The 12,675-nt window shown below is 41.5% G+C and overlaps 1 long non-coding RNA gene across 1 annotated transcript in view; it reads right to left on the reverse strand.

The window, feature by feature from the left end:
• The window catches only part of LOC123801638 (uncharacterized), an 89,327-nt gene extending 87,239 nt beyond the window's left edge, over window positions 1-2,088 (reverse strand). Inside the window, exon 1 of the long non-coding RNA XR_006782282.2 lies at window positions 1,441-2,088. This is a non-coding gene — a long non-coding RNA (uncharacterized LOC123801638). The remainder of the gene's footprint in view (window positions 1-1,440) is intronic.
• Between the last annotated feature and the right edge of the window lie 10,587 nt (window positions 2,089-12,675).

Raw genomic sequence — 12,675 nt, forward strand, 5'->3', positions numbered from 1 at the left:
CACTTGGCAGATATCGCGCTTTTTTACAAATTGGAGCTTTATGGCATCCCTGCATCAAGCAAGTCTATTGGCACCGTTTTTCCAACAACATATACTCACTTCATGTCTGTGTGTCACATTTTGGTTAATTGTTGGCAATATTTCAAACTTTTTAATGATTATATTTGTTATGGTTATCTGTGATCACTGATTATGACTTGCTGAAAGCTCAGATGACGGTTAGCATTTTTAGCAATAAAGTATTTATTTTATTCTTAAGTAATCACTACACCCAAGGTGGGGCTCAAATTCACAACCCCGAGATCAAGAGTTGCATGCTCCTCTGACTGAGCCAGCCAGGTGCCCCAGCAATAAAGTATTTTAAAATTAAATACATTGTTTTTTAGATATAATGCTATTGCACACTTAATAGATTACAGTATAGTGCAAACATAACTTGTATGTACACTGGGAAACCAAAAAATTCATTTGACTCACTTTTTTATGACATTTGCTTTATTGCAGGGATCTGGAGCTGAATCTGCAGTATCTCCCAGGTATACCTGTGTATACAGCTGTGGTTGTATAAACAGGTACAACCTCGTCCCTCTAAACCTTTCCTCATTTGGATTTTCCTTCCCAGACACTAATCACAATCTTCACAAGCACAGGCAATTCCCCCTCCCTGTCTCTCTCTCGGTTGCCTAGATGCTGGTGAAGAGAGAGAAGGCAACCAATGGGGAAAACAAAGACAGGACTCATCTGACCTTGAATTAGGCTATCTGCTAATTCTGAACATGGCCTCAATCCTAATTTACATGGCAATCTCACTCAGTTCTTTAGGTTCCCTATATGCTTAATGGGGAGAAAAGGATTTCACATTATCCAACGGCCTGAGCTCAGAATGAGGTGCTATATAAAGTTAATCATTAAACAGCTTATAAGATACTGTTGCAAACACAGTGCAATGAGAAAATTAGCTTAGGTAACTTAGCTTTTCCCAAGTCTCTTTTACATAAAGGGACTAAACCTGCTAATCCTGCCACTTGACACCCACCATGTTTAACCAAGACTAGGTTTGGGTTTGATTTTTGCTTGTCTTTTTTTTTTTTTTAAAGTAATCTTTACTACCAACATGGGGCTAGAACTCACCACCCTGAGATCAAGAGTCACATGCTCTACTGACTAAGCCAGCCAGGTGCCCCATGACCAGGACTAGGTTTATTGTAGTTCACAGGATACCAGGAATGAATAAAGGCCCTTGCCTTCTTGGTGTGAGGCGAGGTGAGCCTGGAAGTTCCCCAGACCACTGTGGTCTCTCCTCCCCCATATAGTTGGCACAAAGAGGTTAACTGTGGGCTTTGGAGTCAGACGGCCGTGTGTTCCCATCCCTCTACCTAGTGGACGCTGGGTTCTTGGAATCAGTTTCCTTATCTGTAAAACGGGGATAATAGTACTCACCTCATCCAACGCTGGTGAGATAAAGTCTGACAAAGCGCTCAGCAAGCTGCAGAGCACAGAACAGTCAATAATCATTAGCTATTGTCACCACCTTTTTTGTGTTAAGCTTTGCCCAGGGGTGGAGTGGGGCAGGAGCCTGGAACTGGTTGCTAAGGTTACCTTGTAATGACCCCGAACTGGGGAGTGAAGGAGCAGCAGAGCAGGTGAAGCTAGTGTCAGACTCAACATTCCAAGAGGCAAACATGTACTAATTCACAACGCTCTCCTGCTTCATGTCCGTCAAGAGGTTTCTGAAGAGCAGTGACAAGGCCCCAGAAGATGGGACCCTGGCAGAGAATAGGTGTCCTGTGATCATGTCCTTCGACACTGAGAAATAAGATCCCCGACAAGGTGTAGAGAACTCGTCCGTTTCCACACATTGTTGAGATTTCTCCCCATACACCACCTGCTTTCCTGGGGTTGACTGAGCTCACGCTTAACTAAGGATAGCAGCTGAGCACTTCGTGCTGGCCCCCCACCCCCTCCTGGAATTTAGGAAATCCATCTAAGCGCCGGGCTATCTTTGAAAGGAATTAGCTGTGGCTTCTAAGCAGCTCGCCGAGGAGGGCGACGTGTAGCAGGTCAGGGCACCCAGGCGAGGAGTCCCCGAACGCCTCCCTCCACCACCCCCTCCCCCGCCTTTGCGGGAAACCCCGCAGCGCCGCACAGCGGGGCATCCAGTGCCCCAGCCCGTGGCCAGCGAAACCTTTGCAAGAAATAAAAGGGGGAAATTTGGGAGAGGAAGAAAGCCAGCCCTGCAGATGCAATGGCTGCAATTTGGGTCTCTTCTCTTCTGACGTAATGCCAGTTTCCTGCTTTCGCATTGCAGTGTGCAGTTTGCCGGCTGGGAAGTCTTTAGATCAATCGACTGAAAGCCAAGATAATCACTGCCACTATCTTGCAATTTATTTTCCACGAATACACTTGAACTGGTCCAATAACCCCGCCCCCAAATTCCACGACTTTTGGCTTTTCAGGCCGTATTGTTCTCCCCTCCCCCCAGGAAGGCCGCCTCTACAGAGCACAGGCCAGCACCAGGAAACGGCGCCCGTTTGTGGCTCAAATGTGGGGCCGGGGCGTGGTCGGTTCAAACGTTCTGCCCCCTTCTAACCCCCCAGCTTTTGTGAGATTCCACATCCCTGGCTTTGTTTTAAGTAAAAAAAAAAAAATTGCCCAAGCTGCAGCAGTTCCTCCCCCTCTCCAGAAACCAAGGCTGGGAAGTGGGTAAAAACCACGGTGGAACGTGCTCGGACGCTCTCCCACGTCCCACACCCCCACTGGGATGGGACCAGCAGCGACCGCTCCGCCACCTCACGCGCGCCGGGTTAAATGCACCTCCGCAGCCGCCGCCACCGCCGCCCAGCCGGGCCCGGGGAGACTCCCAAGGGCTCTTTAAATACGATCTATAAATACTACGGGCTCTGGGCGCGCGCGTCAGGGCAGAGTCGGCTTTCTATTGGCTATCGTAATCTTGCTTATTTGCATAGCCGGATTGCTCAACCGGGCGGCGACCTCTGCCTAGCGCGCCCCTCCTCCTCAGCCGGCGCGCGAGGCCGCCTGGGCGGGCGGGGACAGTGGAGTGGCGGCCGCGCGGGCCGGCGACTAGCGCGGAGCGGCGGTGGCGTCCAGAGTCGCTATAACTAGGGAGCCTTTTAAGTCTTGAGTCATGCCGCAGCCCTGCGGGATGCCGATTGCTTCCCAGAAGGATCAATTTTGGGAAGCCGAAAGTCGGCCCTTTAAGACTGGATTTGTTTTGCTTTCTACAGAAAGAAAATGCACAAAGTTTAAAGGGTTTTAACCCGAGCTCAGGGTGGCTCACAGAGGTACCACGTGGGAGTTGAACACGCATCTAGAGTCCTGTCCAATGACTTGCGACTTGGGGTGCTCAAAAATGGCTTTTGCATGATCGCTAGTAAGACCTCATTAGCTTGAAAACGAAACAAGGAGCGTTCAGAAAATGCAAGATGTAGGATTCCCCCTTGATTAAATCTAAGTCTTTAAAAATGCGCCAATTAGCTAATAAAAAACGGCGATGCGGAAGCTTTCCCCATTGCGGTTCTTACAGAAGAGAATCTCTTGTAGCAATTGAAAATGTGCAGCAACTTGAACCTGCCCGGAGTTGGTTCACTCTGGGGAGACAGGTGGTGGTGGGGAAGGTCAGAGAGGGAGAAATAGACCATGATTTGAAATCCAGGAAGCAATCCGGGGTTATGGAGTGTAGAGAGGCACAGAAGATTCTGTCCAGAAAAAGCCGTAGATCACGCAAGAAATATGCAGATATTGTCACATATTAATAGTCGGATGTTACAAAATCATTTCTCTCTTCAGGATGTGAACTGAGAATAGAGACTGTTTCTTGCTATTCCTTCCAAACAACTTAGGTAGGATCTATCATACAGTGACTTCTTTACATTTGAGTGGGCTAAATATGATGACTTTATTCCTTCATTTTGTTTTAAAACGTTCTGCCCTTAAAGCGCATACAGCATATTCTAAAGTTCCAAGCCTTCCTGTAACAATATCCGGGGATGACTGGCGAAGTATATGTTGTGTCTTACACCTATTTGGTCCTCAGTAAGTATTAGTGGAATGAATCAACCAGATAAATGTATTTGTTCAGAAGAGACTAAGCATGCGCTAAAATCAAAGATCTCATTAAATTATATTTCATAAACGTTCCACTTTGGCATCCTTCCCCCTAATAAAACTCAGAGCCCAAACGTGTTCTTGTTATTTGAAAACAATACTTAACTACTGTTCCTTGCATTCTAGCGAATATGCTACCCTAAAAGCTTTTAAAAAAGAATTTCAGATTTTAACAGAAGAGCGCCCCCTGCTGCCAAATGGTTTATGGGCAACGCGCCCGAAAAGTAAAACGCTTGGGGTGTGCCTATGGGAATGAGAGTCAGTTTATGCTTTAAAATCCGTATTAGAACAAAAGATGGACTTGCTTCACAATCATTATTCTCTACGTTAACAGGTACTAATGTAAGAAAAAAGTGTCTTAATCATCGAAATACTTTTTTTAATAATTTTATTATGAATCATCAAAGTTGATTTGAATACAGTCTACTTGCAATCATCTTACACCAGCCTTTCTCTTCTCAACTTGTTTCCCTCCGTCTTAATTAGTGATTCTAATTTCCCAGGGCAGGTATGGGTGCATTTATAATCTCTGCCTTCTTGGTAATCATCTCTTCAATATGAAGACTGTCATTTTATTGTAGTATCTGTATATTTATTGCATTTATACAGTATTTTCCCTTAAGTTTTTTTATGTTACTTTTTTTTCTAATTCATTTATTGGTTTCCTTGTTAATATGCCCAGATGAAAGATTTTTTAAAAGCCCCCACGTAACTGTGTAAGTTGAAAACTGCACATCTCAGCTGCCTCTTCCATTACCTCTCATTTTTTAGAGCTGCTCATCTTGAGGAAAGAACTACAGTCAGGGGTTAGCTGCTGGTACAGCTTTGAGTCAGTAGGAGGTAGGAGGATAACTGGTAAACCACAAATGAAGAGCTAAGGGAGGTGTCTGTCTCCCGCTGTAATGCTAATATGGGCATTTCAGCTGTGTTCTTCACAATAAGCACTTTACCACCCTTTATAGAAACATACAGATAATGATCACGGATTATTCTGTGGTTCTCAATTCTCTCTCAGTTGCAGAGGCAGAAATGGAAATAGAGTTTATTATTATGCTGAAAAATCTATTTAGAAAAAACTCAAGTACTCTCCAGGGCTGGGAGAGACTCTGTGCTTGTGTAAGCCTGGGGCAAACAATCCAGAACTCTGACAGGAGTGCCAAGTTCTTCAGCTGCTCTGTGAATTGGGCTCCGTTTTCCCAGCTGGAACCGTATTCTTTTTTTTTTTTTTTACATGGATGGCCCTGTGGTCACCACACCTCAAGCCAGTTCTAAAGGTAGAAAATGGTTGAGAATATTCCTGGCAATATGTTTGCCTTCTTCCCTATTTATTTAGGGGTAATTACAAATTGTCCTCTCTATAAAAGTTCACGTCTCTATCATGTAAACATAGTTGGTAAAAATGTCAAAGTTTAAGGGCAGATTGGATACTGGACAAAAGATTTATGAAGTGGCCCAGCTTCACTGCAGTTAGGTCAGCACACCCCTGAGATTCTGGGGCGATTAGTGAATTAATTTGCAGTGGAGTACAATGCTGGCTTCTCTGATCCAGGGACTGAGGGATGGTCTCTAAATTTTATTCCCGGTGCCCTTGCTCACTGACAGGAAGATTATACGACCATACGACGTGAGTATGGGAGTATGTGCATTGACTGTTGAGAGTGTGAAGTACATGCTTATTAAACTTGGGTTGTCTTTCCATATTGACATATGACTCGAGTTTTGTATATGTTGTCTCCTTGGGAGCCCATAAATTCTGGTTAAAGTCAAAATTACTTATGTTTTTATGAAAATGAATTTACAATACAATCCAGTTGAGTTTTATGATTTATAGTAACGCTTTCCAAATTATGCTTCCTCATTCAAACACAACTTCCTTTAAGTAATTTTGCTCTATACATCAGATAGCCTGAAGAATATTATTAGTAGGATTACCATTTAATGAGAATGTAGTGTCTACCAAGGACTATACCCAGGTTTCTTGCAATCCTATCTTAAAAGGGCAGCACTGTTGCTATTTGCATTTTACAGATGAGGTAACTGATCTTTAGAGGTTACATAACTTGCCCAAAGTTAGTGTCAGAGCTGGCCTTCAGACTGAAGAGAATATTGCAATATATGTAAAATTAAAAATGAAAGTCATAGGCTCAATACTAACCATTTTTATAGTATGATAGAGCAGTACTTTCCGAATTATGTCAGAGAAGTTAGTTCCATATGATATGTATGAATGACATAAAGAAAGAAGAAAGGTTCCACGATCCAGTAAGTTTCAGAACTAATGGTTTGAACCGATACCGTTTTAACTGCAGAACTGTACAACGTCGGTGAGAGCCATTCATACTGTAGTCATCCTGGATTTATATAGTTGTTACAACATTTTCCCAGGAGATGGAAAAATGTGTCTTGAGTAGGGGAATGTTCTGTTTTGCACAATGGTGCCATTTGGACTCTGATTGGGGCCAGAGGTGGGAATAGGATGAAATGCCCGACACCTGGATACAGTCCCATTTTTTGTGTATTGCCAACATCATCATTTTCTAGTGTTTTTAGCATTGATAGATTATTTGTATCAGATAGATTTTAAAAAGAGCTAATTATTTTTAGAGTTTTAAATGCCTTATGCTATTAGTTATTACACCTAAAAGATATGTTTGGAACGCTAAAAGATTTTCTTGCCGGTAAGAGACTTCACAATGTGTAATAAGAACATTGGAATAATGAAATGTAAAATTATTTTCAAAATCAGCTAGGCACAGATAGTTGGTTCAAGTAAAAATAGTTGAAATTTGTAATGAACGTGCTATTACATGTGCATAAAATACATTTGTTTAAACTTCTTGAAGGGAGAAACTCTTTTTGTTTCCTTGTCCTTGCCAAATGCCTGGGCCATAGGAGGCGCTCACGTATGTATTGAATGTTTATTGAGTACTTTCTTTGTACCAGGCACGGTTCTGTCCTGGACACTAGATATTAAGAGTGAAAAGTGGGTTTTTGTCCTCAGGGAACTTACATTTTATTGGAGAGAAATACACAATAAGTGGAGAGGGGGAAGTGAAGCCATGCAGTGGGTGCTACACAGTGGAAAAGGTGCAGGGTCAAGAGATCAAAGTTTTCAGTGAGGCCAAAGAATTTTTGATATGGGGTCTAAGTAAAGGCTCTAGGGAGGATAACTTTTTGGGAGGTGGTATAATGATTGGTAACATAGAAGATTACGTGGAAGACGAAAGGATTCCTGGAGAGGAGGCCAGGTTTCTGAGCAGGCTTGATGTTGAATGGGATAGCACCTGGGTGTTGCAGTCATTGGGAATGGTGACTGGGGCAGGGTGGACAAGAAGACCGTGAGCTCTGTGCCTCAGTCCCTGTGAAGCAACTTAAGAGATTGTAGATGATACCATGGGGAGGGGTACGCACTCATTACATTGCATAGGATAACTTCATAAAAGCTGGAGTTTTTCAGGAACAAAAGAAATGACTTGAAAAGGGCAATTTATATAAATTTAGGTCAAAGGCTAGGAAGGTGAGAGAACGTTCGGGCAGACACGTTCTCAGGAGCAGCCAGATTCCACTTAGACCAAGACTGATGGAAACACGTATTTGTTGCATGAATAAAAATTAAATCTTCATTTATTTTGGATAGTTTTTAACTTAGCCTTGTAAGTTAATTTATGTTTAAAGAAATGCATATCCCAATTCCCCTTGTTCATATTTTCATTTGTGCTTCAAATACTCCTGAGGATAAAAGTTGGAAGTAGAAGAGAGATTTCTGAATTTAAAAGTATGTGTTGAGAGGGCAACTATCATTTTTGGTACTTCATGCACTTCAGGATTTTAAAATGTATTACAGGTACGTAGTCCTTTTATAATAATATGAAGGTGAAAACAAGTATATATTTTTTACCATAAATATCTGAAAATCGGGTCATCAAAAATTAAAATGGAGGTCTTGAACAACTTCCCTTTCATTCCTGAGCTAGGATAATTTCAGAAAAGAAAAGTCATCAGTACTTTTTTTTAGATTGTCCTGCCATCTCCACTCCCCTACCCAAACAGGAATTGTGGTTGGATTTTCTCCAAACAACTGAGTAGCTACTCCTTTCTCTTTGTGGAACAAGGAGCTCTAAAGACTCTTCATATCATATCCAGGCTCTAGTGGATGTTTACCCATGTTAAGGAAGGGCACAGAGGGGTTCTGAGGAGAAAAAATGTTTCTCTCTGCTTCCTATTTTCCAAGTAATTGACTCACTTGTGTATTCTGCCAGTGTGCTCTACCGAATCTTTTTTTAAAGATTTTATTTATTTATTTGAGAGAGAGAGAATGAGAGAGAGAGAACATGAGATGGGGGAGGGTCAGAGAGAGAAGACGACTCCCTGCTGAGCAGGGAGCCCGATGCAGGACTCAATGCTGGGACTCCAGGATTATGATCTGAGCCAGAGACAGTCGCCTAACCAACTGAGCTACCCAGGCGCCCCTCTACCAAATCTTTTTATTTCTGTTTTGTTTTTCCAGCATTCTTGAGACATAATTGACAAATAAAACTGTACATAAATAAGCTGTACAATGTGCTATTTTGGTTATATGTGTGTGTGTGTGTGTGTGTGTGTGTGTTGTGAAACGATTACCACATTAAGGTGAGTTAACACACCCATCACCTCACGTAGTTGTCATTTGTGTAGGTATGTGCTGAGAACATTAAAAATCTACTGTCCTAGCAATTTTCAAGTACACAATAAGTATCGTTCACCATAGTCATCTTGATATATGAGAGATCCCCAGAACTTAATCTTATAAAAAAATCTCGTGTAACAATAGAACTACCATATGATCCAGCAGTTCTACTCCCGGGTATATATCTGAATGAAATGAATCACTGTCTTTAAGAGTTATCTGTACCCTCAGTGCGCCTAGGTGGCTCAGCCAGTAAAGCATATGTCTATGGCTCAGGTCACGATCCTGGAGTCCAGAGATCAAGCCCCGTGTGGGGCCCCCGGCTCAGCGGGGAGCCTGCTTCTGCCCCTCCTCCTGCTCCTTCTCTCTCTTGCTCTCTCTCTCTCTCTCGCTCACTTTCTCTAATAAATAAAATCTTAAAAAAACGAGTTACCTGTACCCTCATGTTTACTGCAGCATTATTCATAATAGCCAAAACATGGAAACAACTGAAGTGTCCCACAATGAATGAACGGATAAAGAAAATATGGTGTATATATACAGTGGACTATTATGCAGACAAAAAAGAAGGGCGCCATTTGCGACAATATGAATGAACCCCGAGAGCATTATCCTAAGTGAACTAAGTCAGGGGAAGACATGATCTTGAAATCTTTGGGTAAATAATTCAATAATACTTTAGGCTGAATATTGCCTCCTCTTGGATTATACCTTATCAAAAATGGGTAAAAACATGCCTATTTAATAAAAATAATAACAAAAATGAGCATACGCTGTGTGTAAGGCATTATGCTAAGAGCTCACCTTAGACTATCTCATTTGGTCCTCATTGAGGTAGGTGCTACCGTTGTCTACTTGACAGATGAAGAAACTGAGACACAGAGAAAATAATCAGTCTGTATTGTGAACCATCAGGCTATACTGCCTCTCCATTTAGGTTATTCAGTAGACATTTTAATTTTTCCTGTGTTTTAGAGCTGAGATTGGCACTAGAACAGGATATTTCTCCTAAAGGGCTTTAGGGAAATGTGTTTAGAGTAGGAGAAGTTTCAAATTTCCATAAAAGAGCATCTCAAAACAACTATATAGTGATAACAATAAATGATGTTTTTTTAGTGTAGTGAGTGCAATTCATGATATTGTTTTATGTGACTTGAATTCAGAAGTGTTAAGAGTAATCGAGACTCTTTAGAGGGGGACAAAAAAAAAAAAAAAAAGAAAAAAGGAAGAAAAAAGAAAGAGCATATTAAAAATCCCCAGTGATTTTGAGTAACATATCTGTATTAGTTAGAATTCTGACAGAAAAGGGGCAGCATACTCAGCTGGGATTGTTTCCCCCCAGCTTTATTGAGGTATAATTGACAAATAAAAATTGTATCTATTTAGGGTACACAGTGTGATGGTTTGATATATGTATATATTGTGAAATGACTGCCAGAATCAAGCCAATTAGCATATCCATCACCTGACATAGTCATGATTTGTGTGTGCGTGTCTGTGGTGAGAACATTTAAGATCAGTTTTCCTAGCAAATTTCAACCATGTAATAGAGTATTATTAACTATAGATACCACGCTATACATTAGATCTTCAGAACTTACCCATCTTACATAACTGTAGAATTTTTAGAGAAGTAGTGTTTATTAAAATGATTGTTGACAGAGATGTGAATGGCTTAGGGTTTAAGGGACTCAACAAGAGATGTTCAGGCACCAGGGATTAGTAACAGCGGAAAGACGTTACCTTCATAAATCTGAAGGGCAGGAGAGGGAAGGGTGTTATCGGAGCTGATGAGAGTGATCTTGGACATGACATCTAACAAGAGGTACCATTGTTGAAGGACCAGCCACAACCAGAGGGGGTGAGGTGACACATAAGCAGGAGCAATCAACACTGCCCACTAAAAGCAAAAGGGCAAGAGACTGAGGTGGGGTGAAGAGTTTCCTACCACAGAGGTTATTCTTCTGGGGCACAGAGCAGGACAGAGAATAGATCTGGAAAAAATTGAGAAAAAAGTCCGTTTATTAAGAACTGACCTGGGAGTGGTAAGTTAGAGCCCATTAAGTCTCCTTTATTTAGTAGGAACAAAACTGCAGCCAATAAAAACCTTAGGAGAGGGACAAAAACCTTAGGAGAGACCTGAGATCTATAGAACATGGTTTTAGAGCTGAACTATAGTGAGAGACACTTTGGTCTGTAAATCACCGATTAGTCAGCTTGGCCTGTCCTAACAACATACCATAGACTCAGTGGTTTAAACAACAGGGATTTATTTTCTCACAGTTCTGGAGGGTAGAAGTGCCGGATGAGGATGCTAGTATGGTCAGGCTCCGGGGAAAGCTCTCCTTCTGCTTGTAGAAGGCTGCCATCTTGCTGCATGCTCACATGACCTCTTTTTTGTGCATGCTTCAGGTGGGGGCAGTGAGGAAAGAGAGAGAGGGAAGGAGAATGGCAGAGAGAGAGCTTCCTCTTCTTATAAGGACTAATCCTATTAGATTAGGGCCTCACCCTCATGACCTCATCTAACTCTAATTACTCCTTAAAGACCCTGTCTCCAAATATCCTCACATTGAGGGTTATGACTTGAATATATGAATTTTGGGAGGACACAATTCAATCAATAGCAATTGGGATCTCATTTCCTCCTTTTCTATTCAAAAAGAAAGTTAAGGGAGCCTGGGTGGCTCAGTCAGTTAAGCGTCTGCCTTTGGCTCAGGTCATGATCCCAGGGTCCTGGGATCAAGCCCCATGTCAGGCTCCCTGCTTGGCGGGGAGCCTGCTTCTCCCTCTCCCGCTTCCCCTGCTTGTGTTCTCGCTCTCACTGTCTCCCTCTGTCAAATAAATAAATAAAATCTTTTTTAAAAAAAGTTAAGAATTTGTTTTCTGATACTTCCTTTTAAACTTTTTATTGGGAATCATTTTAAACTACAAAAGTTGCAAATAGAAGATAGGGAGCTCCTATATACCCCTCACCTGGTTTCCCCTAATGTTAATAATTCATATAACCATTGTATAATCATCAAAACTAGGAAACTACCATTACCATAATACTATTAGCTAAACCTATTCAAACTGCACCAGTTCTTTCTCTAACGCCCTTTTTTAAATTCTAGGATTCCATATCAAATTTAGTTGTTTCCTTAGTTTTCTTCAATCTGTGACAATTCTTCCTTCTTTCCTTGTCTTTAATGACCTTGACACCACTGACAAGTACTAGTAAGTTATTTTGGAGAATGTCTCTTATTTGGGGTTTGTTTGATATTTTCTCAAGATTAGATGGAGATTCTGCATTTTTGTCATGAATACCCCAGAAGTGATCTTGTGTTTTTCTCTGTGTATCATTTCAGGGGACACATAATATCAATATGTCTTTAACTGGTGATCTTACCCTTGATCACGTGGTTATGGTGTGTTTCCTGTGTTTTTCCAAGAAATGTTACTATTTTTACCTTTATAGATAAATATCCTTGAGGAAATCAGTCTCTGATTCTTGATTGTTCAGTGATACCTTAAAACAGAAGTAGGGAAGGGAAGGAAACTTTCTGTCCACAATATTATATGTACTTGCACTCTGTGAGACACACAGAGTGGGGGACAGAGTAATATGAAGTTATTATTCCTATTTTATTTATTTATGTATTTTTAAAGTAAGCTTTACAACCACTGTGGGGCTTGAACTCACAACCCTGACATCAAGAGTCACATGCTCTACTTACTGAGCCAGCCAGATGACCCTATTCTTCCTATTTTAAAGAGAAAACTGCATCTTTTTTAGCTTAAGTCTCTTGGCCAAGGTTACAGAGCTAAGCCTGTGTTTGCTTATTTTAAGTAACTATTGGATATTCAGAAGAACTGATTCTAAATATAATCACACAATTTGTGAC

The sequence above is a fragment of the Ursus americanus genome, chromosome 25 (genome assembly GCF_024610735.1).
Source record: "Ursus americanus isolate L20-20 chromosome 25, mUrsAme1.1.p, whole genome shotgun sequence".
In the NCBI taxonomy this organism is placed as follows: Eukaryota; Metazoa; Chordata; class Mammalia; order Carnivora; family Ursidae; genus Ursus; species Ursus americanus.